Here is a 23,312-nt window from a genome sequence, read left to right on the forward strand (position 1 = left end):
ATCTATCTATCTATCTATCTATCTATCTATCTATCTATCTATCTATCTATCTATCTATCTATCTAGTTCACAGATCCCCCTGCTAGGGGGATAAAACCAGATAAGAACAGAATTACCATCAGGATCTATAGCTTGGTGTAGTGGAAGGACTGCTGGTGGAACAGTAGCCAAAAAAACCTAGGCTTGAGCTCTGGCTCCATAACTTAGCATCTGTATGACCATGGTCAAATCACTGAACCTTTCTGACCCTTGTTTTACCTGTTTAAGCACTGTTTGGACTAGGCAGCTGCAAAAATCCCTTTCATTGTGATTGGGTAATTCTGCCAAATGGTTACACCTGTTCTGCCTTCTTACAAAGGCCATTGTGAGGATCAAATGAGATAATGTATGTAAAAATCTTTTTTAATGTGCTATACAAATATATTAGAGACCACTTGGTATCTGAAAAGGGCACTGAGTTTAAATTATATTGATTTGATTGAATTTGATTGAAATGAATTGATCAGAGGATCTGAACTGTAACCCCTGCTACTTACTATGTGACCTTGGGTGAGTCACTTTCCTTTTCTAGGTTCTTGTTTCCTCACCTGAAAAATACAGAGTTGGACTAGATGACCTCTAAGATCCTTTCCTATTCTAAAACCTTTGGACCTATTATCACCCAGTGCAGTTTCCAGAGAGAACTGACAAATCAAAATGGAAATATTCAAACCACACTTCAGTTCCTTGGCACACTGAAGCAAATTCAGTAGCTTTTTCTTTTTTGTCACAGATGCATCTTAAAAAAATAAACAACAGAGAAAAGAACACTCAGCTGGCAAGAAAATGAACCAACAGTAACATGGTATGCATATGGAGGCACAGGTCTGGGGTAAGGGGATGGGAGGAATGGAAAGAAAATGGGTAAGGGGAGGAGAATATTTTGTTGTTATTTGCTGAAAGCATCTGTTCTTGAAACAGACTCATGCTGGTGACACACACACAAAAATGGAAGTTATCATGCCAATGATGAGAAGCCAGAGAAATTAAGCTTTTAAATGACTGGTATCTAGGTTAATGTTATCTGATTTGTCCGGGAAATGCGTGGTGGGGGAAGGGGAAGAATAATGTGCTTTTAAGCAACTGCTTTCGAAAAAGATAAAGTCAAATAAAAAGTTATATAAAAGGAAAGAAAAGATCATTTCATAAAAAAAAATTCCCAGATAACAACTGACAAACCAGGCATGCTGGATATGAATACCTAGGGTGGGACTCTGCATTCATTTGTCTTTATCATAACAGTATCATCTTAAATTATCTCTAATAAGATACCTTGTCGCCACTTCCTTCTATGTAGAATTTGGCTTATAGGTAGTCGGCTATCATATTCTTCTTGGTTAGTCAGGGATAATAACGAAATTAATCTGAAGAGCAGGATACAATTTATTTTATATGGAGATCCCTGCATTTGCTGAATACTTGTCTAGATATATCTCCTCCCAAAACAGCTGTTTAAAAATTAGATCACGTGTGGGATTTCAATAGAAGAGACACTCCTCATTAGGGATTCACCATTCCCAATTACAAATTTTCCTGTGCACATATCTTCCTTCCTTAGTCATGACTTTGCTTTTACTGATATGGAGGAAGAGCTAGTGGATGATGTGGCTTAATTTTCATTACTCCCCATTCATGCACTTGGCACCCCAGCCAAAGCTAGAGGGAATGCTGCTATTCATGCATATAGATCAAATTCCTATTTTCCCCTTGGCTACACCAATTCTTTTTCTCTTCATTTATTATGGATATTATTGTATTTTTCTGATGGGTAGACCTGTAGATACTATCTCTGAAGACTGCTTGTACATTAAAAAATAGTGAAAAAAATAATTCTGTGAAAATATGAATATTTAATTTTTTTTCATTTCTCTTTACTTGTTCTTGAATATAAGCACTGATTGTTCTGTAATCTTTAACATTAGCCTGAGCAGCTACATTGGTTTTAGACCAATCATAATGAAGAGAATAAACTTGGACCAATATGTTTGTTATGAGAGGCATAATAACTGCCCAATCTAATGACCTTTTCTCAGTGCCCATCTTTTTTGATCTCCATGCAGCCTCAGAAACTGTCAATAACCCTCTTCTGCATAATACCGCCATTCTAGATTTTTGAGACACTGCTCTCTTGTGCTCCACCTTCTACTAGACTCCTTTGCTGGATCTTTATCCAGGTGATATCCACTCAATATTATTTCCCTTGGTGATCTCACTGATTCTTATGAGTTCAATTATCATCTCTATGCAGCTGATTCCCAGATCTCTATATCTAGCCCCTAGCTCTCCTGAACTCCATTTTCATTCAAATCACCAATTGATTCTTAAACATTTCAAACTGGATATTCTATGGATCTCAAGCTCAACACATTCACTGTATGGATCTCATCCTCATACCTGGGTCATTACAACAGCCATTTGGTTGGTTTCCCCACCTCAAGTTTCTCTCCACTTTAGATGTTCCATTCAGATGCTCAAGTGTTTTTCCTAAAGTTCAAGTCTGACCATGTCAACTCCCTGCTCAATTACTTCCAGTAGTTCCCTATTCCATCTAGGATCAATCCTTACTTTTAACGTCGTGCACAGTCTGACCCCTCACTACTTCTCCAGGCTTCTTAGACTTTACTTCCCTCTATATACCCTAAGTTCCAGTTACTCTGTCCTTGCTTTTGTACACTTATTACACTGCATTACCCTGCTCTGTCTCTTCACTAGCTCTGCCCTATGCCCAGAATGCTCTCCTTCTTCATCTCTGCTTCTTTGTTTCCTGTGAAACATAACTAAAAGCTTACTTTCTGTAGGAAGTCTGTCTGTTTCCTCTTCCCTCTCCTACTTACTTTGAAGGTTCCTTCCATGACACTTGTGATGGTTGGTCCATGTTCCTATATGGACCTTCAAAATGGTACGTGACTTTTGTTTTGTAACATCTTAACACTTACAGTGTCCCATTCTGCCTCAGATAGTCCTTCTGACTTTGTAAGACCCCAGTTGGCCCTTTATTTGAATATATAAGGACTGATTAGGGACCAAGAAAATAACTGTCAATTGTGAGAAACAGAGAGAAACATTCATGACTAGGAATTTTTTTAACCTGGAGTTAAAAAGCCTTGTTGGAGATAAGACAGCAGTGTTATTGTTGTTGTTCAATTCTATCTGACTCTTCATGACCCCACTTCGGGTTTCCTTGGCCAAGATACTGGAATAGTTTGCCATTTCCTCCTCCAGATCATTTTACAGATGAGGAAACTGAGATAAAGAGGGTTAAGTGACTTTCCCACAGTCAAACTGCTAGTAAGTGTCTGAGGTCAGATTTGAACTCTGGTCTTCCTGACTTCAGGCCTGGAACTGTTCTGCCTAGCTGCCCTCTTCCACAAAGGATCTACCCAAAATGCTAGCACCTTTCCTTTAAGTCTTTTCACATTTCACAGAATCATAGATTTAAAAATGAAAGGAAGGTTCCCATGCCCCAGTGCCTTTTCTCTGAGATTACCTCCCATCTACACTAAATAGATCCCATATGTACAATTTTTTGCATATTGCCTCCCCTCCATTAAAAAGTGATCTACTTCTAGGCACAAGGAGAAGTTGGACATGATAACCTTCCTACTCTAAAACCTTTGGACCTGTTATTTCACATGCAGTTCTCAGAGAGAACTGACACATTAAAATGGAAGTATTCAAGCCATCCTTCAGTTATTGGGCATATTGAAGCAAATTCAGTTTTTGCCTTTCTGTGTATCCTTTGTTTAGATAGTGCCAAATGCACAGTAAATGCTAATTAAATGTTTGCTATTTGCTTATTAATGTTAATAGTCCTAGGATTATATATTTGGAGGTAGAAGTTATCTGAGATGTCACTGAGTTCAACAGCTTCATTTTATAGTTCAGGAAACTGAGGCAGATTTGGACCCAATTTTTTCTGGCTTTTTGGCCAGTTCCCTACACACTTCATACCATACTGCTCAACCCTTCACAATGAGAAGAATTCCTTTGTATAAAGCCATGGTAGATCCTGAATAGGTAGTAAGTACACATGTACTGGATTATACTCAAATGCACAACTATTTATATTTTAAATTAATTCATTACTTGGTTATTGGCAGGAATAATAACCCCATATTTATATAGCACCTTTTATAAAATTCGAAACTCCTGAGCTTATCTGATAACTTGATCTAGGCTTGTTAACAGTTTTTTTTTCCTTCTTCTCTCAAGAGACATTGCTAAGCATAACGTAAATGGAGCTTTGTCTCAGATTGGGAACATTGGGGGGAGTAGAGTTGGGGATGATGTGCTGTCTCCCCAGAGCCATTCTCATCTGGTGCTTTACTATATGGTCCCAGACTACACTGTGGTGCCAGATGGTACAACTATCCCTGAGCAACCACACCCTCTGCATTATCCCTTAATGAGGATGAAAGTCTGGTCACCTTTCTCCCTCCTGACCATTGTACATGGGTCACTGCTATCTTTTGGGCATGTAGGTGGTGCAGTAGATTGAGTGCTCAGGGAAGACTCATCTTCTTGAGTTCAAATCTGGCCTCAGACACTTACTAGCTGTGTGAGTCTGAGCAAGTCACTTAACTCTGCTTGCCTCAGTTTCCTCATCTGTAAAATGAGCTGGAGAAGGAAATGGCAAACCATTCCAGTATCTTTGCCAAGAAAACCCAAAGTGGGGTCGTGAAGAGTCAGATATAATTGAACAACAACAACACTGCTATGTTATCCCCAACAAGACTTCTTACTCCAGATTAAAAAAATTCCTAGTCATCCCTCTGCTTCTCACAATATAGTTATTTTCTTGATCCCTAATCAGTTCTTATATGTTCAAATAAAGGGCCAACTGAAGTCCTTCAAAGTGAGAAGGACTATCTGAGGCAGAATGGGACACTGTAAGTGTTAAGATGTTGCAAAACAAAAGTCATGCACCATTTTGAAGGTCTATATAGGAACACTGATCAACCATCACAAGTATCATCATCAAATATTAAGGGCAATGTGTCAACATTTCTATAAACTTGCTAGCATCAAGAACTGTATTAATCTTTTTATAATGTACACAAGCCAGATGATGTACTATGAACTTGGGGTTAATTACTCTCATACAAAAAGAGAATAGACAAAAAAATGGCACATGAAGGACAAATAGAAAATAAGCTTTTTTTGCAGTGGAAACATAAATACTCAGAAAATCAATAATTAAAAAAGATGTATGGTCATTAAGTCATGTACATATTCTAGAGCACGCTGTTGGTAAACAGATTTTGGAAAATGGCCAATGTACATAGTACCATCCTGTGCGCTAGAAATGAAGAGAATTCCCTCTGTTGGACATTATTTTGGAGCATTTTCTTGCTATACAACCAGTGAATCAAATGCTTTCTTTTAATAGGTAGGAGTCAATAATGGGGCTTTCCTTTGTTTTGTTCAAAGGAAAACACTTCCGATGGTTATATTCTTAAATGCAAATGGAATTCTTTTGTTCTCATAACTTCAGGGTCAGAGCATGGAAGTTAATTGCTCAGAACCCTAAAAAAAATTATTATTGCATTTCTTTCAGAACAGTGAAGAAGGAAGGTCAACCTCAGCTCCTAAGAAAGAGAGAAAGGGGACTCTTGACATAATGGTCTAACCCTCCAGAGATAATGCAGGGAAAAAAGCAGACCTTGTCTTATGCCATGTAACATATGTGAAAGGAAGCCAGAGAAAGCCAGGAGCTCCTCAGAACAATGACTCATTATATTTAGGCTCTACAACAGATGCAAGTCTCCTAACAACTGGCCAAGTTCCAAGAACCAGAAAGAAATAAAGAGTACATAGTAGGGAGGGAGACTGGGAGGAGGGAGGAACAAAAAAAAAAACCGCTCTTCAACAAGATGACTTGTTTAGTAAGGGAGGGCCATCAGAAAAGTGTTTGGGAATCACAAAATAAAGAAATGTCAGCTAGGGGAAAAGTACAATTGCCAGTAAGTATGAATGCAAATAGGAAGCATAAATGTAAGTGTGCGAACACCCGAAGCTATGTTTAAAACCCTACCGCAAGTCTAGGTATAATTATCTGTGTACTATTAACTGTGTAGAAGGCAGCTATCAAGGGACACATAAAAGTTACCACCTGAAGTTAAATGTTTTCCCTTTGTGATGATAAACCATCACCTCCTAGAGCATTGAACTTGCCCAGATAAAAACTAGTTTGTAGACAATAGCTAAAATTGTCCTTTTGATTGGACCAGTATGGGGAAAAAAGTGAGATCTTAGTCATCTAGGTTCATGTCTGCATAGCACTTTCTATTATCTCAAAAAGAAACACCAATGGGACTCATACCTGTACATAAAAAATTATCTCCAGAGCAACAACACAAAATAGAGTAATAGTTATTCTTATTGAAAAGAAAAGGGAGAATAACCATAGCAGTAGGTTAATGGAAAAAGCATTGGTCCTGGAGTCAGAAGACCTGAGTTCAAGTCTGAGATATGATCCTGAGTAGGTAACTTGATCTCTCCATGCCTCAGTTTTTTCATCTGTAAAAAGGGGGAAAATGATACTTGCTTTGCTTGTCTCAGAGTAATTGAGGTAGAAGTGCCTTATAAATCTCAAAGCACTTTAAAATGTGAATTACTATTTAAAGAGAAAGGGATACCAGAAGGGAAATGTATGACTGGTATAATAGTTATTTTGATGGACCCTCAAGGCAAAGAATATCTCCCTGAATAAAGAGTTTAGCCCAGAGATGTCAAACTTGAGGTCTGCAGACCTCATCCTGAGTGCTGGCCAAACCAGAGTAAAATGAAATTGGTAAATGTTTAGCAAAGTAACTAAAAATACATTAGAATACAGATAATCTTAATTTGTAGGTTTGCTCAGTTAATATATGGCCTTCAGGGATTCTTAGGTACAGCTTAGTGGGTTTGACATCACTGGTTTAGACTTTTGCCAAATATGATGGGGTTTGTAGAGTTGGCTCCTTTTGGTAGCTAAGAAGTCTCTTGAAGCAAATGGAGGGAATGCCATGCTTGTCCTGGGAGCTCTGAGATGGAGCATCTGTGCAGAAGGATAACACTTTTAATAGCTGATGTGGCCAGAAATGTGGCTTCATCAAAGTAGCTGTCACAGTGGAAAAAAGAGACAGCCTGGCTATATGGTGAAAGTAATGCTTAACAGAGGTAGCCAAATCTCTCTCCTAGTAAGTTCTTTAGGCAGTGTGGTACAGGGGAAAGAGCACTGGATATTGAATGAGAGGACCTGAGTTCAAATCCTGGCTGTTCCACTTACTGTGACCTCTGACAAATCTTTTCATCTCTCTGAGTCTTGGTTTCTACAGCTGTAAAGTGAGGGGTTTGGACTAGCTTATATTGATGTTTCCTTCCATCTTTATATCCATGATTCTATGAAATGTGAAAAGACTTAGAGGAAGGCTACCAACATTTTGGGTGGCTCCTTTGTGGCGGAGGGCAACTAGGTGGTAGAGTGCCAGGCCTGAAGTCAGGAAGACCAGAGTTCAAATATGGCCTCAGACACTTCCTAGATGTATGACTCTAGGCAAGTGACTTAACCTTAATCTGTAAAATGAAGGAAATGGCAAACCACTCAAGTATCTTTGCCAAGAAAACCCCAAATGGGGTCACAAAGAGTTGGGCACAACTGAAACAACTGAACAACATCAACAACAAAATCTGTGGAGCAGCTATGGAAGGAACATGGGTTATACTAGATGAGAAGATGTAGGTAGGTTATGATCAGATCAGTGGAGAGAGTCAGGGATACAACCAGTTTGAGAGAAAAAGAACTTTGCCTCTGCATATGTCCCTTGGAGGAATAGCATCTTTTGTCCCAGCATTTCCTCTCTATAACAGTTGCTATCCCTGTATTTTGTCTCATAGTCCTCCATAAACTATTATGGCCAAGCATTAGAGCTTTTTTCCCTAATCACAGATCCTATTATCATTGCTTATCTCTTTCTTAGTCTACCTTCCTCCACAATCTCTGCACCTGGCATATTTCCTACCTTACCTCCACCTCAATTTTTTTTTTGATCTAGTTAAAAAAATTGAAATAGAACTGTACTTTAGAAGGAGCCTCTTCTCATATTCCCAGAGCTTATGTCAGTACCTAGCACATAATAGATACCTAATAATGTTTATTGATTGATTGAATACCCACACTGAAAACATTACAGATCACTGAACTGCCAAAATAGTGTGTACACACACACACACACACACACACACACACAAACACATACATGTGTATTTGTGTGTGTGGGGGGATATGCAGGGTGTCCCAAAAGTCTTAGTGCAGATTTAAATTATCAAAGCATAAAACTATTTAAGCTCTCAAAGCTTAAAACTGCACTAAGACTTTTGGGACACACATGCAAATATTATATGTATCTATAAGTAAAGCTTAATGGTTACTGAGGGCTGTACATACTCTCTCTATATATTATCTCATTTGACTTTTCATGACCATCCCATAAATTATGTAATTGTGAGTATTATTATCCCTATTATACAAAAGGAGGAACTGAGGCTTAGGGAGCGAAAACGGCTTGACTTAAATTATGTAGACAGTACACTGAGAGGGCCTAAGATTCAGACCCATGTTTTCTGACTTCAGTTTTAGTGTTTTCTGTGCTACACTCTGCTGCTTAGGACTGGAGGTCCTAATTGTGGGTCTGGGTGCTGCTAGAGATGAAGGAACTAAGGAAATCCTACCGCTACTTTACAAAGAAAGAAACACTAAGGATGGCAGGCTGTAAGAATTCAGAACCTATCTGTCAAAAAAGCATTCAAAGATTGCTTGGCTCTAAATTAGCCCCTTCCAAACCCAGGGGATCTTCCCAATACCACCTGAAGATCTTCGTGGTTACCTAACATCCCTCTGTGCCAAGGTCTGAAAACAGAATGGCCCTGAGACTTCTCTGAGTTCTTTTATTTGTCTTCTGGAACATTACAGACAGACACCTCAAGGAATACCAAGAGTATAATGTGATAAGAGACTGAACCTGCAGTGTCCCTGGAAGCTTTAAAACTAAAATGCCAGCTTAAAGACAAAGACAAAGAAGAGATCATTTAAAATGAGAAGAAGAAAAAAAATCTAGTTGCTAAGGAAGTAGAGGATTTTCTTAACAAAGGACATTTTAAACTAAAAGCATCTCCGAGGGATTTTGAATTTCAGCCGTCTGAACAGCAATGGGGAATTTGGGAGGTAGTCAAGCATAGTCGGGCTGTGTCTGTCTCCAATGCAAAACTGGGACAACACAATTCTGACAACTGTACAGTGAGATCTTCGGTTGTGAGAGATGAGCTGTCCACACAGACTTTCCAGGGAGGTGATGACTGAAAGGCCCACTCCACATCCCACAAGACTTTACAAACTCGGATAGATGCGACAGAAGATGAGTGACAATATTTAAAGTAGAATGCAGACTTTGCTTAGGAAATATGAGATCTCACATTTTACTAAGTCCTTTGAGACTATGCTTATTTGCAAGCCCTTTAAAGAGGATAATCAATTTTCAGTCTTCTTAATGAAAAAAAAACTGGGGGACTAAAAGTTTAAGTGTCTTTTTTCCAATCACACAGGTTTCCTCTACTTGGTCAGGCTCAACCTAATTGCTTCCATTTGGTCACATTAGCTTTGGAATCCTTCATCCATGTACCACAATTTGGCTAAAGTTGTAGGAGAGCCTAGCAGATCCCACTGGTGGGACTTCCCTCACAGAAAAACAGAATTACAGAATTCAGAATTGGAAGAGACCTCAGAGGCCATCTACTCCAACTCATACAAGAAAGGAATCCCTACTATAACATACCCAGCAAGCAGTCATCTATACTCTACTTGAAGACGTCCAAGGAAGGGGAACGCACAACCTTTCTAGGCATCCCATTCCCCTTTTGGACAGGTCTAATTGTTAGGAAGCTTTTCCTGACCTCCAGCCTAAATGTGCTTCTTTGCCAACTTTCATTCTTAGTTTCTTTTTTTGTCCTCTGAGGCTAAATAGAACAAATCTAATCTCTGTTATACAAGAGAGCCCTTCAGATCCTTGAAAATAGCTATTATATTTTCCCTGAGCCTTCTCTAGTCCAGGCTAAGCATGCCTCTTTCCTTCAACTGATCCTCATATGACACGGCAATTCATTCTGGCTCTCACAATTGGCCAACAATAGATCCAGCTCAAGCCCTATTTAGTGGTTATTGTTTGGACATCGCTTAGAGTGAATGCAAATACCAATTGTTTCCGTTTTGGCCAGAATTCCAATGAGGGTCTTCCCCTCCCAGATTGATTTTTTTTTATTATGTAAAAGAGGTCATTCTTTGCTTCATTTCTTACCTAGTCTTAATCATTGAATGGGCATTGCCTTAGTCAAACTAAGACCTGGAAAAGACCTTAGCTTGAAAATGTAAAGGTCTCCTAGTGCAACCCAGGGCCACTTCCAGTTGTCCTGATCTATATCTTGCTACTCAATCCAGGTGACTCTGGAGAAGAAAGTGAGGACGGTGACTTTGCACAGCTCTCTCTCACTTAAATTTAATTAGCTTGCAAGTCAAGGCATCACTTTCCTGATGTCATGGTCCTCTTCAACAACAAAGGACAAACAACAACAACATATGACATAAACTCGAGGCTTTTCACCATCCTGGTCTCCCTCCTCTGGATGCTCTGCAATTTATCAGTGTCCTTCTTAAACTGTGAAACCCAAAGGATCCACTTTTCTTGGATGACTACCCCTAGCATCTCAGTTGGGTTGGCATTAAGAAAGCTTTTACTGGTGAGAAAGATGCTTCTATGGGGGAAAACATTTCTTGGAGAAGTTTTCTCCCTGGCATCTTAGCCTGGTAGCATCCTGCTAAAGAATTAAAGAGATGGTCATTATATATTAGTGGAAAACCCAGACTTGGAAGTCACAGCCATTGAGTTTCTATTTCATAGCTGAGCCTCCTGAGACATGTGAGACACATTTTGGAAAGTCAACATAGCTACAAAAATCAGTTTTAGTTTCATTCCTACTTTAATAAACATACACATGCCAAACTAACTCTGAATTATTTAAAATAACAGCAGTCAGAAGAGAGACCTTCTCCTCGAAGTCTGTCAGAAGGATTTTTAATAATCTTTAAGTAAACTTCAATTTCAGGCAAATTGAAGGAGAATGATTTCTTTACTTCAAACCTCAGCTCAGAATCACCAAAAGAGCTTTCTATCTCCCATGCAAAGTCCAAATATAAAATGACTAGTGCAAAAACAAAACAAAACTAACCAACTAAATAACAATAAAATCCCTGGAAAATGTGTTTAAAATAATCCTACTTTAATGATATGACTTTATTGTTCATCAGAAGTTTACCAATGATAATAATAATAATAATAATAATAGATCGAGTTTATTTAAAAAAAAACCTCTCAAAGCTATTTTATAAATGCTGCACTTAATCTTACTGGTAATATGTGAGTCTAATTATTTCTTATTTGTGAGAAGGAGATATGGTCCAACCTAGCTAACTTCAATTTTATTTAAATTGCATATTTTATTTTTAAAATAATCTTTACTGATTTTTTTTTTCAGGGTATGAACTAATGATTTCACTGGTACAGGGAGCTCCCAGTGAAAAGACCTCCTCTACCAATGCAAAAACAAACTAAAACAAAACATCTCAGTGAGGAAGCTCTTTATCAACAGAAATATAGTTCAAGCATGAGAGTGGTCTTGGATACTGAGAAGTTACGTAGAAGCTACCCAGAGTCACACAACCAATATCTCTCAGAGACAAGTTGTTCAGTTGTTTCAGTTGTGTCTAACTGCTCATGACCCAATTTGGGGGTTTTCTTGGCAAAGATACTGTAGTGGTTTGCCATTTCCTTCTCCAGCTCATTTCATAGATGAGGAAACTGAGGCAAAGAAGGTTAAGTGATTTGCCCAGGGTCACACAGCTAGTAAGTGTCTGAGGCCAAATTTGAATTCAGGTCTTCCTGACTTTAGGCCTAGTGTTCTACGCAGTGCACCACCTAGCTACCCCATCAGAGGCAAGACTTGAACCCAAATATTTTCACTCCAAGCTCAGCTCTCTATCTTCTCTAGTGCTTCTTAACCTGTGGGTTGTGAGTGGAAAAAAATTTAAGAAGCCCTGCTTCTTACAGAGTCTATACCCCACTGCCTTTTTCAGTCTCAGTCACTTCTGAAAATACCCTCACTCCCCACTCACTTTATATAACCAAGAAAAATAATTAAGCCAAAACACCTGATCTAAAGTATACAACTTCAGCTCTAGTAGTCTCCTGACTCTCTTTTGCACCCTTAGATTGATGTTCCCTTGTGTGTTATAGATTTAAGGAAGGCAATAGAATTGTTTTCCCCTCCAAAGAGTGTAAAGTTGCTTGGCCTGTATGCTGCCCTAGGGTACATTTTCTGAAGGAGGGTTGTAACTCATACTAATAAGATTGCTTTACTCAACCTAGGGGATCATCAAGCCTTTGGACATAACATGCATCACAATAAATCATACATGTATAACTCTCCTTGAAACATGGGGATATATTTATCAAATACATGCATGATTAAAATATGTATCAGTTTCTTTAGGGAAATTTTTTTTTTGCTGAAAATTCAATATGGCAATCTGCTGAAGTAACTTTGATGAACAAGGAGTTCTAATTTTTACACAAAAATTCCCAAAATCCACTAACGCGTCAATTATACAAAGAGATAAAGTTTGATTATCAGGCTAAATATGCACACTTGTTTTAAGTGATCTTTGTATGACATAAACTCAAGATCTTTCATCATCCTGACTGACCTCCTCTGGATGGTCTCTAGCTATTAATAATCTTAAATCAAGGTGCCAAAAAGTGAACGCAATACTCCTGAGGCGGTCTGAGAAGGGTAGAGTGCAAAATGAAACGATCACCTCCTTACTCCTGGAGGTTATATTTCTTTCTCTCTCTCTCTCCTTTTTTTTTTTTTCTGCTGAGGCAATTGGGGTTACGTGACTTGTCCAGAGTTACACAGCTACTGAGTGTTATGTGTCTGAGGTCGGATTTGAACTCAGGTCTTTCTGACTCCAGGGCTGGTGCTCTATCCACTGTGCCACCTAGCTGCCCCAGTTATATTTCTCTTAATGTACCTCAAGATCATGTTAACATTTTTGGCTGCAAGGAGACTTCCTTTCCCTCTCCCCTGTTCCAGCCTGCCCAGAGGGTTGCTAGAGGGCCTAGTGAAGCAAGTCAATTGTCCTCTAATCTTCCTGCCATTGCTAGAATAGAGCAGGAGGTCTTAATATTGCAGACTGCTGGGGAAACATATAGGTGCATTTTCAGAATAATGTTTTAAATGTGTAAAGTAAAACCCCAGAGAATTACAAAAGAAATCAACTTTATTTCATATATATATATGTATATGTACATATATAACATATATATGTACATATACATATACACACATATCTATAGCTCCATACCTTTTTCTTTCTTTTTGAGATTAGATCTTCCTAACTAACCCAGGTTGGAAGTGCAGCTCATATTCATAGGCCTGATTCCATCACCCACTGGTGTGAGAATCTTGACCTGTTCTATTCTCCACCAGGGCTAGTTGAACTCTCTTTAGGCAGCCTAATGGCATCCTTGCTCAGGGGCACCATACTGGTGCCAGATTTAATGTGGACATCTGAATGGATTAGGCTGCTGAAGCTCAGAACTCCCAACCTTAATCAATCCACTATCTTCAGGAAATAGAGATTATAAATTTGTACCACCATGGCTGACAAAACCAATTATATAAAAATATAGTTGTCAAAATATTAAAAATACAAATTCATGGATCCCTAGCATAGCATGGATCCATAACAGAAACTTAGGGAATATTCACACTTAGTGAGTGTGACCTGGGAAAAAAAAATCTATTGAAGGAGACTGAGAAGGAGCAACCAGATAAATAGGAAAAGAACCAGGAGAGAGAAGTGTCACAAAAACTTAGAAAGAATAGAGTATGCAGGAAAAGAGGGTAACTAACAACATTAAAGGTTCCATAGAGCTCAGGGAAGATGATGACTGAGAGACGGCCATGAGATTTTGCAATTAAGAGACTACTGGTAATTTTGGAGAGAGTAGTTTCATTTCAATGATGAGGTTGAAGTTAGATTACAGATGGTTTAGAACCAAGTTCCAGGAAAGAAAGTGGAAGCACTGAGTACAGATAATTTTCTTAAGGAGTGAAGTCACAGAGAAGAAGAGAGATATAGGATAATAGATAGCAGAGATGATTGGATCAACTGAGGGCTTTTTAAGGATGAAGAAAAATTATGTTTGTAGGCAGCAAGGAAGCAGCCAGTAGAAAGGGAAACATTAAAGAGACTCCCAGTCTTTGCAATCTGACCTGCCCAGTGTACCCTAAGGACTCCTGGACTTTGCCATCTATCCTCACCATATAGTTCTTTGGACTTCTAAGATCTTCAATGGACTCTGCAGCTGGACCCTCTTCCCTCAATTAAAATGTAAGCTCTTTGAGGACAAGACCTGTTTCCCTTTTCTATTTATATCTCCAGAGTTTGGTGTAAGGCATTCACTTAGTAAATGCTTGCTAAATGCCTTTTTATCCACTTATTCACACAATATTTTGCCTCAGTTTTCTTACCTAAGCTGGAGAAGAAAATGGTAAACCACGTCAGCATCTTTGCCAAGAAAATCCCAGATGCAATCATGAAGAGGTGGACGTGACTGAAAAATGACTGAATGATTCACATGACACTCACTGCTAGCTTATACTGAGCTTGCAGTCCACTAACACCTCCCAGACCTTTTTCAGAACTGCTATCTAACCATGTCTTCTTTATCTTGTACTGGTGAAATTGATTTTTAAAAAAATAATTAAATGTAAGAGTTTACATTGATCCCTATTTAAATTTAATTCATCAGATTCCATCCAATGTTCTAGCCTGCCAAGATCTTTTTGTACCCTTACTCTATTACCTAGTATGCTGCCTATTCCTCTCAATTTTGATCCATCTGCAAAACTGAGGAGCATAGCATGCATGCTTTTATCCATATCACTGTAAAAATTGTCCAACTGCACAGTACTAAGCACAGATTCATGCAGTACTCCACAAGAGATCTGCTTACATCCCTTATCAAATGTTTTGTTAAACTCTAACTAAGCTAGATGAGCAGTACTCCCCTCATCTAGTTAGTCAGAAAAAGAAAAAAGGAAATGAGATTATACTGACATGACTTGTTTTTTTTTTATGACTTGTTCTTGAAGATGCCATATTGGCCCTTTGGGTTTACTATTTCCTTTCCTAGACTTCTGCCAACCATTTCTTTTTAATGATCCATTCTAGAGTTTTTGAAAAACCAATGTCATGTTCACTGGTGTGGATTTCTGAGACTCCACTCTCCTCCCATAGGAAACCAAGGTCAAGTACTTTTTCCACTGCCCCCTCTCATATTTGTGTAACTGTTGTGATATAATTGCTATGTCCATATAATAATTATTAAAAGGTGCTGCGCATGATAGAACATTAGGCAATGATAAGATTTAAGAATTATAAGTTTATATTTACTCTCTTTCTTTTGAGTCCCCCCCTCCAAATGTTTCTCATATACCAGGAAAAGTCTCCTTGCCAAATTATTCTGATAATGTTAGATGCCTATAAAAATGCTCCTGTACCAAGATACATTCTTTTTTTTAAATTTTTTTTTTTTGGTGAAGCAATTGGGGTTAAGTGACTTGCCCAGAGTCACACAGCTAATGAGTGTTATGTGTCTGAGGCCACATTTGAACTCAGATCCTTCTGACTCCAGGGCTGGTGCTCTGCCTCCAAGATACATTCTTTGACTGGAGTGAATATAATCTATAGATTAGTTCTTATCTATTATAGGATTAAATATCAAAGAAACAAAGTTTGTGATTTTCCTCCATGAATGTATATCTGCCTATCTATGTAATATGTGTATGTGAAAATACTTGCCTTAGGCCAGAGATACTTAATTTGGGGTCTAAGGACCTTTAAGGGGTCAGTGAGTGGATTTCAGGGGGTCTACGAACTTGGATGGAAAAATTACATCTTTATTTTCACTAACCTCTAACTGAAAATTTGCATTTCCTTCTCTGTTTCACTATGAATGTTGGCAAGAAACATCATTCTGAGAAGGGGTCCATATTTCAGACTACCAAAGGGGTCCATGACACAAAAAAGGTCAAGAACTTTGTCCTAGACAGCTAACCAACTTATGGCTGTGATACTAGGTGGATCTTTCTTTTCAAGCCTCTTCCTCCTTGGGGAAATTATGCACGTGACACACTCCCCACTTTTCTGCCTTTTACTGCCCACAGCTTAGATAACTCCCTTTTCTCCCCTCTGTGTAAGGCCTCAGTCTGATTAGCAAGACTGAATCATGACTGGCATCAGTGTGACCTGAGTTTGACTATATCCATATATAAGGTAAGGCTGGGAGTAGAGAATGCAAGCCTCTTCTTAGTTCTGAAGGATTTTGCTGTTCATTTGTTTCAGTCGTGACCCCATCTGAGGTTTTCTTGGCAAAGATACTGCAGTAGTTTGCCATTTCCTTCTCCAACTCATTTTATAGATGAAGAAACTGAGGCAAATAGGGTTAAGTGACTTGCCCAGGATAACACAGCTAGTAAGTGTCTGAGGCCAGATTTGAACTCACATCTGCTGATTCCAGGCCCAACACTATCCACTGTGCCACCTAACTGCCCCCAGTCCCTAAGTATATTTAATATCAAAGAAAAACGACTCTTAGGAAAATAAAATGCAGGCTCCAAAATGTCAATCTTGGAGAGATTCTGTATTTGGCTTTTTTTTTTCCTATTCATTTGTCATGTTTTGCAATTTTACTGAACATGAATTAAAAATTGTGTCTCCTTCATCAGTAACATCAGTCATCTACATTTTGTCATTCCTTCTCATGGAGCAAACCCATAACATAATCAACAGTAGAGGTGCACATTAAAAGATACCCGAAGGATGATTTAGAAAAAGAGAACAGAATAAAAAATTCAACTGTCACAAAAACTGGAGGAAAAATCAAGCTATACAAAAAGCATTCTCTCCATCTTTCCTCTTTCATACTGGTCTTATACATTGAAGACATGGATTTTTGGCTTACCATAACTCAAATATTGATTTGGACATTTTCCTTTTATCCTCTTGTGGGGACCGCCATTCCCTCTGTTCTGACATTTGCTGGGCCACATTAGGCACATGTTGGCTTTTCTTCAGGCAGGCTACCAGACATACTCTCTTCCAATCCTTGGCCAACTATCTCAGAAAAATCTCATCTACTCTCTCCTTTTTTATCCTTTTTTTTTTCATTTTATTTGTGAGCCAAAATATGTGCCTAATTATGGCAGAAAAGCTTAATAGTGATGCAAGTGATTTGGCACATGAGAGAAAAAGCTAGATATTTTGAAATAGAATTAAACATAATAGAGAAGCAGTATTATCAGCCTCTAAGGACCTTTTATTATGTCCACAAAAGTCTTCACCTATATTCTCATTCTCTCTTAAACTTGCTTCTCCTCAAACACTAGCATTCAAGATAAATAAAAATGACTTCTTATTCACTTTCATTGTATTTTGTTGTTAAGATGCTAGCATTGCAATATTTTTTTTTTTGTTGAAAAAATTTGTTATTTCAAGTGTATAGCTTTTGTCCCCAGTTGTTGGCATTCTGCTGTGCTAATATTACTTTGCTTTTGCTTCTTTAGATATCTATTGTTTTTCCCCAGCAGAATGCAATCTCCTTGCAGGGATTCTTAGTCTTTGTAGGTTCAACACTCAGGACACTGCCTGGTACATAGTATTTAATAAATGCTTTTATTTTCAATTGAGTTGAAATGGGCTTTTGTAGACAGTAGCTCTTCTCCCATGTTTGTACAGGATTTTAGATTAAAAAAAAAAAAAGAACTGCACTCTCAGACATGAAAGTATTCAGACTAGTTGGAGACCAGTACTTACAAATGAGTCCAGCAAGGTCTCATCCAGATTGAAACATGATCCCATGACCCTATGACAGCCAGTTTCAGAATTCTAATGAGGTTAAACTAGTTCTTCTAACTTCATATTATGACCTACTCACAATGGAGATTAGTGGGTCCATAATAGGATTCCTGTTTTATCAAGAAAAGATAAGACCTGTTTCTTTGTTTTTTTATCTTGGATTAGGATTTGAGATGCTAACTTAGAGGAAAACATGGAAAAGCATAGAGAAGGGTAAGTTGTATGAAGCATTCGCAACTGTAGGGCAACACTCCTTGGGGTATCAAGTTCAGTGCAAGTTTATCTTAATTGATAATTTAATGGGATATTAATTATATAGGAGAGTCATGGAATTTCAGAGTTGGAAGAGACTTTAGAAGACATCTGGCTTAAACCATATTTGAACAAAAATTTTCTCTACAACATTTTGACAAGTGGTCGTCCTGTTTCCACTGGAAGACTTCAAAATTTGCATGTTGTCTTTCCCCATTATTAGAATGTAAGCTTCTTGAGGGCAGAGACTCTCTCTCTCTCTCTCCCTCTCTCTCTGAAACTTACTATCACTCAAAAAAACTCATACCACTTTTGAGAAACTCTTATTATTGAACTGTGGTCTTCCTAACTCTTATTATGAGGGAGATTTTCCTTATATTAAGATTATTTACCTCCCAACAATTTTCACTCATTGCTACTTGTGAGACCAAGAAGAGAAATCTAAACAATCCCCTTTTAAAATGGAAATACTTCAAATACTTGAAGAGAGCCACTGTCCTCTCCCTAAATATTCTCTTCTCAAGGTTGAATATATAGATTCCTTCAATGGATACAGTCCCCTTGCCATCTTGGTTATGTCCCTCTGGATACACTTTATCTTATTGTCTTTCTAAAATGCAGTTCCCACAAAAGAATATAGTATTCCAAGTATAATATAATCAGGTTATTTAGGATGCTACAGCTCTATTAATGTAATTGAATCATACAAAAGATTTTTGGCTGCTTTGTCACATTGTTGACTCATATTGACTTTGCAGGACACCCCAACTTTTTTATTTCTTTCTTTAAAACACGAATTGTTAGTTCATATTAGTGCAGTTGATTTTTTGAACTCCATTGTGAACCTGTTACATTTCTCTTTATCAAGCTGACCTTGTTAGCTTTGGATCATTGTTCTTGTCTGTCAAAATCTTTTAAAATCCCTCTTCTATCATCCAATGTGTTAGTTATTCTTCCCAATTTTGTGCTGTCTTCAAATTGTATAATGCTATCTAAGCCTTGGGGCAGCTAGGTGGCTCAATGGTTACAGTGCCAGACCTGGAGTCAGGAGGACTCATCTTTCATGAATTCAAATCTGGCCTCAGACATTTACTAGTTGTGTGACCCTGCGAAAGTCACTTGACCCTGTTTGCCTCAGTTTCCTCATCTGTAACAAGAAATGCAGAAGGAAATGGCAAACACTCCAATATCTTTGCCAAGAGAACCCCAAATGATGTCACAAAGAGTTGGACATGATTGAAATGAATCAACAACAACCTGAGCCTTGATAAAAATGTTAAAGGGAACAGGTCCAAGGGCAGGTTCTTGAGGTACTCCATGAGAGACCTTCAAATCTGATACTCTATTAATCATTACTACATAGGCTCAGCCATTCAATGGCTCCTGAATCCCCTAAATCATATTTTCATTCAGCCTATATCTCTTCATACTTCACAACAGGATCTCATGAAAGATTCTACAAAATGTCTTGCTGGAATCCTCCATCTACCAGTTTAGGGTCCCTGATAAAAGTGAAATGAGACTAGTTTGGCATAACCTCTTCTTCTTCTTCTTTTTTTTTTCCTCAAGGCAACTGGGGTTAAGTCAACTTGCCCAGGGTCACACAGTTAGTGTCTGAGGCCAGATTTGAACTCAGGTCCTCCTGAAGCCAGGGCTGGTGCTCTATCCACCCTACTACCTAGCTGCCTCAGCATAACCTCTTCTTGATGAACCTATGTTTGCCTTTAGAGTCACTGATTCCCTTTCTAAATTATAACAGACTATCCTTTTATATATATAATATAATATAATATTATATGTAATAATATAATAATTTATATAATATAATCTAGAATTCACATCAAGTTAAATAAATTTTGTCTCAAGAATTTTTCTATTTCTACAGTTTTTATAAACTGGGATAGCATTTTCCCAGGAGACCCTCTCTAGGTCTTCTCCTCTAAAGATCACTATTATGCCTCAGCAATCTCATCCACAAGTTATTTTAGTGTCCTGGCATCTGGGCCTGCAAAGTGACATATTCATTGAGGGTAGATGGAACTTCTTACCATCTCTTCACTTTTCTTGAGTTTTAAATCTCTACTTTATTCTTTCTTATACAAAGATCATTCTTTCTAGAGAAAAATTGTAAAATATGAGTCAAATAATTCTGTTTTTTCTCTGTCATTTCATATACTCTGAGTCATGGTCTTGCTTCTCTTTTGGTTTTCCTCTTGCTTCTCAAACAGCTTTAAAAACAATTAAAAAAAACTTATCTTTAGCATTTATCAACAAATTTACATCTCTCTATCTTGGCTCAAGTTTATAAAGTTTTGCTAAATGTCTTGCTAAGATCTAGGTATTCTATGTTTATCTTCTGATCTACCAGTCTGATAACTATGTTAAAAAGGAAATTACAGTAGTTAAATATGACTTGTTATTAATGACCAATGCTCAGTGACAGACATTTTTGCTGACACATATTTGTGGAGTTGATTTTTGAACCCAAGTGTCCATTTTGAAACTGTTACATTTATCTTTATCAAGGTGACCGTATTAGATTTGGGTCATTGTTCAAGTCTGTCATGATATTTTGGAATCCTTCTTCTGTCATCTAATATGTTAACTATCCTCATTTTACTATGTAGCCACGTTTTAAAGAGCATTAAAGAATAAATGGAAGAATTTATATTTGATCTTAGATACAACGGGAAGTCTCTAGAATTGATTAAGGGAGCCACATGGTTATATCTGCATTACGAAAATTATCTTGGCAGGAATGTATAAAATGTATTGGAATGATAAGAAACTTTAAGGTAGGAGAACAATTACAAGGGTATTGTAGTAATCTAGGTAAGAGGTAACGAGGGCCTGAACTAAGGGGGTAGCTGTGTGAGCAGAGAGACAGATGGGAGAGATGTCGTGAAGGTAGAAAAGGGAAGACTGACCATGGGAGATGACAGAGAGTGAGGAACATGTCAAATTTCTGAATCTTGGAGAGTAGAAAGAGGGTAGTACCTTTGACAGAAACAGGGAACTTTGGAAAAGAGGTGGTTGATGGGGGAAAATAATCAGGTTAGTTGTGATACATTTAATTTGAGATGTCTCTGGGACTGGTGTTAAGGAAGGGATTTAATGGAGCCAGCAAAATGTTATGTCTTCAGCCATTTGGAGAAAGCCATGAGCAAAGTCTACCAGATGAGCTTGAGTCATTAGGAAGAAGATAAGAAGCTAAGCTGGAATCTAAATTTGGCTGGTCTAATTTACTAGCAATAAAATGTGAAGATGTTAATCCAGAATCAAATCAAATAAATAAACAAGTCTGGAGAGAGACTTCAGCCATCAGCTTAGGGTTTGATAGAAATTCTAGCCAAAGCCACGGAAAGATCTGCTCATTTGGATTTCCAGCTGAATTTCCACTTTAACGTGGTCTGACCCACACATTTCAGTGCCTTTGGTGAATTGGGATTTACACATTTTACACAAGAAGCATGCATATGTGTGTGTATTCATATATGTGACTGCATTTTAAATAGAAAACTTTAAGTTTTCATGCTTCCCACCTCAATTTATTTCTTTTGATGCATAATACAGTGATTGGGGGAGAAAGAGAACAAACAGTGAGACTTTTGGTTGTTTTTAAAGTTATTTTAAAAATTTATATTTATTATTATACCTATGACTTCACTGATGTGGGTAGCTCCTGCTGAGGTACTTTCTCTATCAATACAGATCAACACTTTCTCTGAAATTTATAGATTTAGAGAGTTGAACAAGGCACTTTGAAGTGGCTTGAGCACAGCCAGTATGGGTCAGAGATGGGATATGAACCCAAATCTTCCTGACCCTGAAATTAACTCCTTCCTACTATGCTGTAGCATCTCTTGAAACATCTGTTACTATTTAAAGTCTAATGTATTATCATATTACCATACAGGATCTGGAATAAGGAAAGGACCTTAGAAATGTTCTAGCCCAACTCCCCGTCATATTATTAGAGATGAAGAAATGGAGGCCCAGAGAACACCTCGCAGTAATTCCCATGCAGTTTATTGGTCAAGGGGCATGCTTCTTATTTTGGCTATGAGAGGCTCTAGGTTATATACTTAAATAGTCTATAACCATTCCATATATATCTCCAAATGAAGCTTAACTGCATCTATATCAGATTTGTAAACTGTCTCCTACAGTGGGGAGAAGGAATCTATGGGCTGGGGGTGGGGGAAATGAGGATGCAGATAGGTGCTTCTAATTGCAGTATGAATAGCTCTTTGGTTTCCATCTGAATGCTCTTCTTGCTCTTACTTTCCCACAAACGAACACACCAAATCACAACGAGCAGAGGGAGTGGGTCCCTGGGTTGTGCAAACTCCCCAGAATGACTTAGGGGTAAATATGGTTGTTTCTACCAGGGCAGGGGAGGAAGACTTTCTAATCACACTTAAGGAAAAAGAGCTGAAGGAAAGTATCCATTTTTAAAATCCCATTTTCCTTCTCACCTCACACTGAGCGGTTACTATAGCAACATCTTCCCTGCTACTGGGAGAACAGTTAACGGCTTCTGTGAAGTTAATGACAGAATACTCCTTCTTTGGCACAGAGACAGGAGAACTCTCAGTTGACCAACACTTCCCTGGGTATCCAAATTCTGCAATTCCTTACCACATGCTTAATCTTGGGTATTCTGTGGCTGAATTCCAAAATTCATTTTTCAACTTTGAAAGGGAAAAATCCTCCCAATACTAAACTCAGCAGAACTGAATTCTTAAATCTTTTTTAAATACCATCTCCTCCACCCTCACCTTCCAATTAAGTGGGTTGAGTTCAATAAAGATAGCCTAAGTGAAAATTTTTGTGGAAAGATTTGTCCTCCTCCCTCTTTCTCCTTCTCCTTCTCCTTATCTTTTCTTGCCTTACTCTTCTTGCCCTCCTTCCTTTCCTTGGCAAAAACTTATTCATTGCTATATTCCCCATTCAGTTGCAAGACTTTGCCGACTCTGGTATAATCTCTTTCCATGCTACTGTTTCA

At 38.1% G+C, this 23,312-nt stretch overlaps 1 protein-coding gene across 1 annotated transcript in view; it reads right to left on the bottom strand.

The window, feature by feature from the left end:
- Positions 1-23,312, bottom strand: part of LOC114031409 (E3 ubiquitin-protein ligase parkin-like) — a 1,828,862-nt gene that overhangs the window by 127,404 nt on the left and 1,678,146 nt on the right. The gene's annotated exons all lie outside the window — the stretch shown is intronic.

Source organism: Vombatus ursinus, unplaced genomic scaffold, assembly GCF_900497805.2.
Source record: "Vombatus ursinus unplaced genomic scaffold, bare-nosed wombat genome assembly UNPS02015175.1, whole genome shotgun sequence".
NCBI classification, from domain to species: Eukaryota; Metazoa; Chordata; class Mammalia; order Diprotodontia; family Vombatidae; genus Vombatus; species Vombatus ursinus.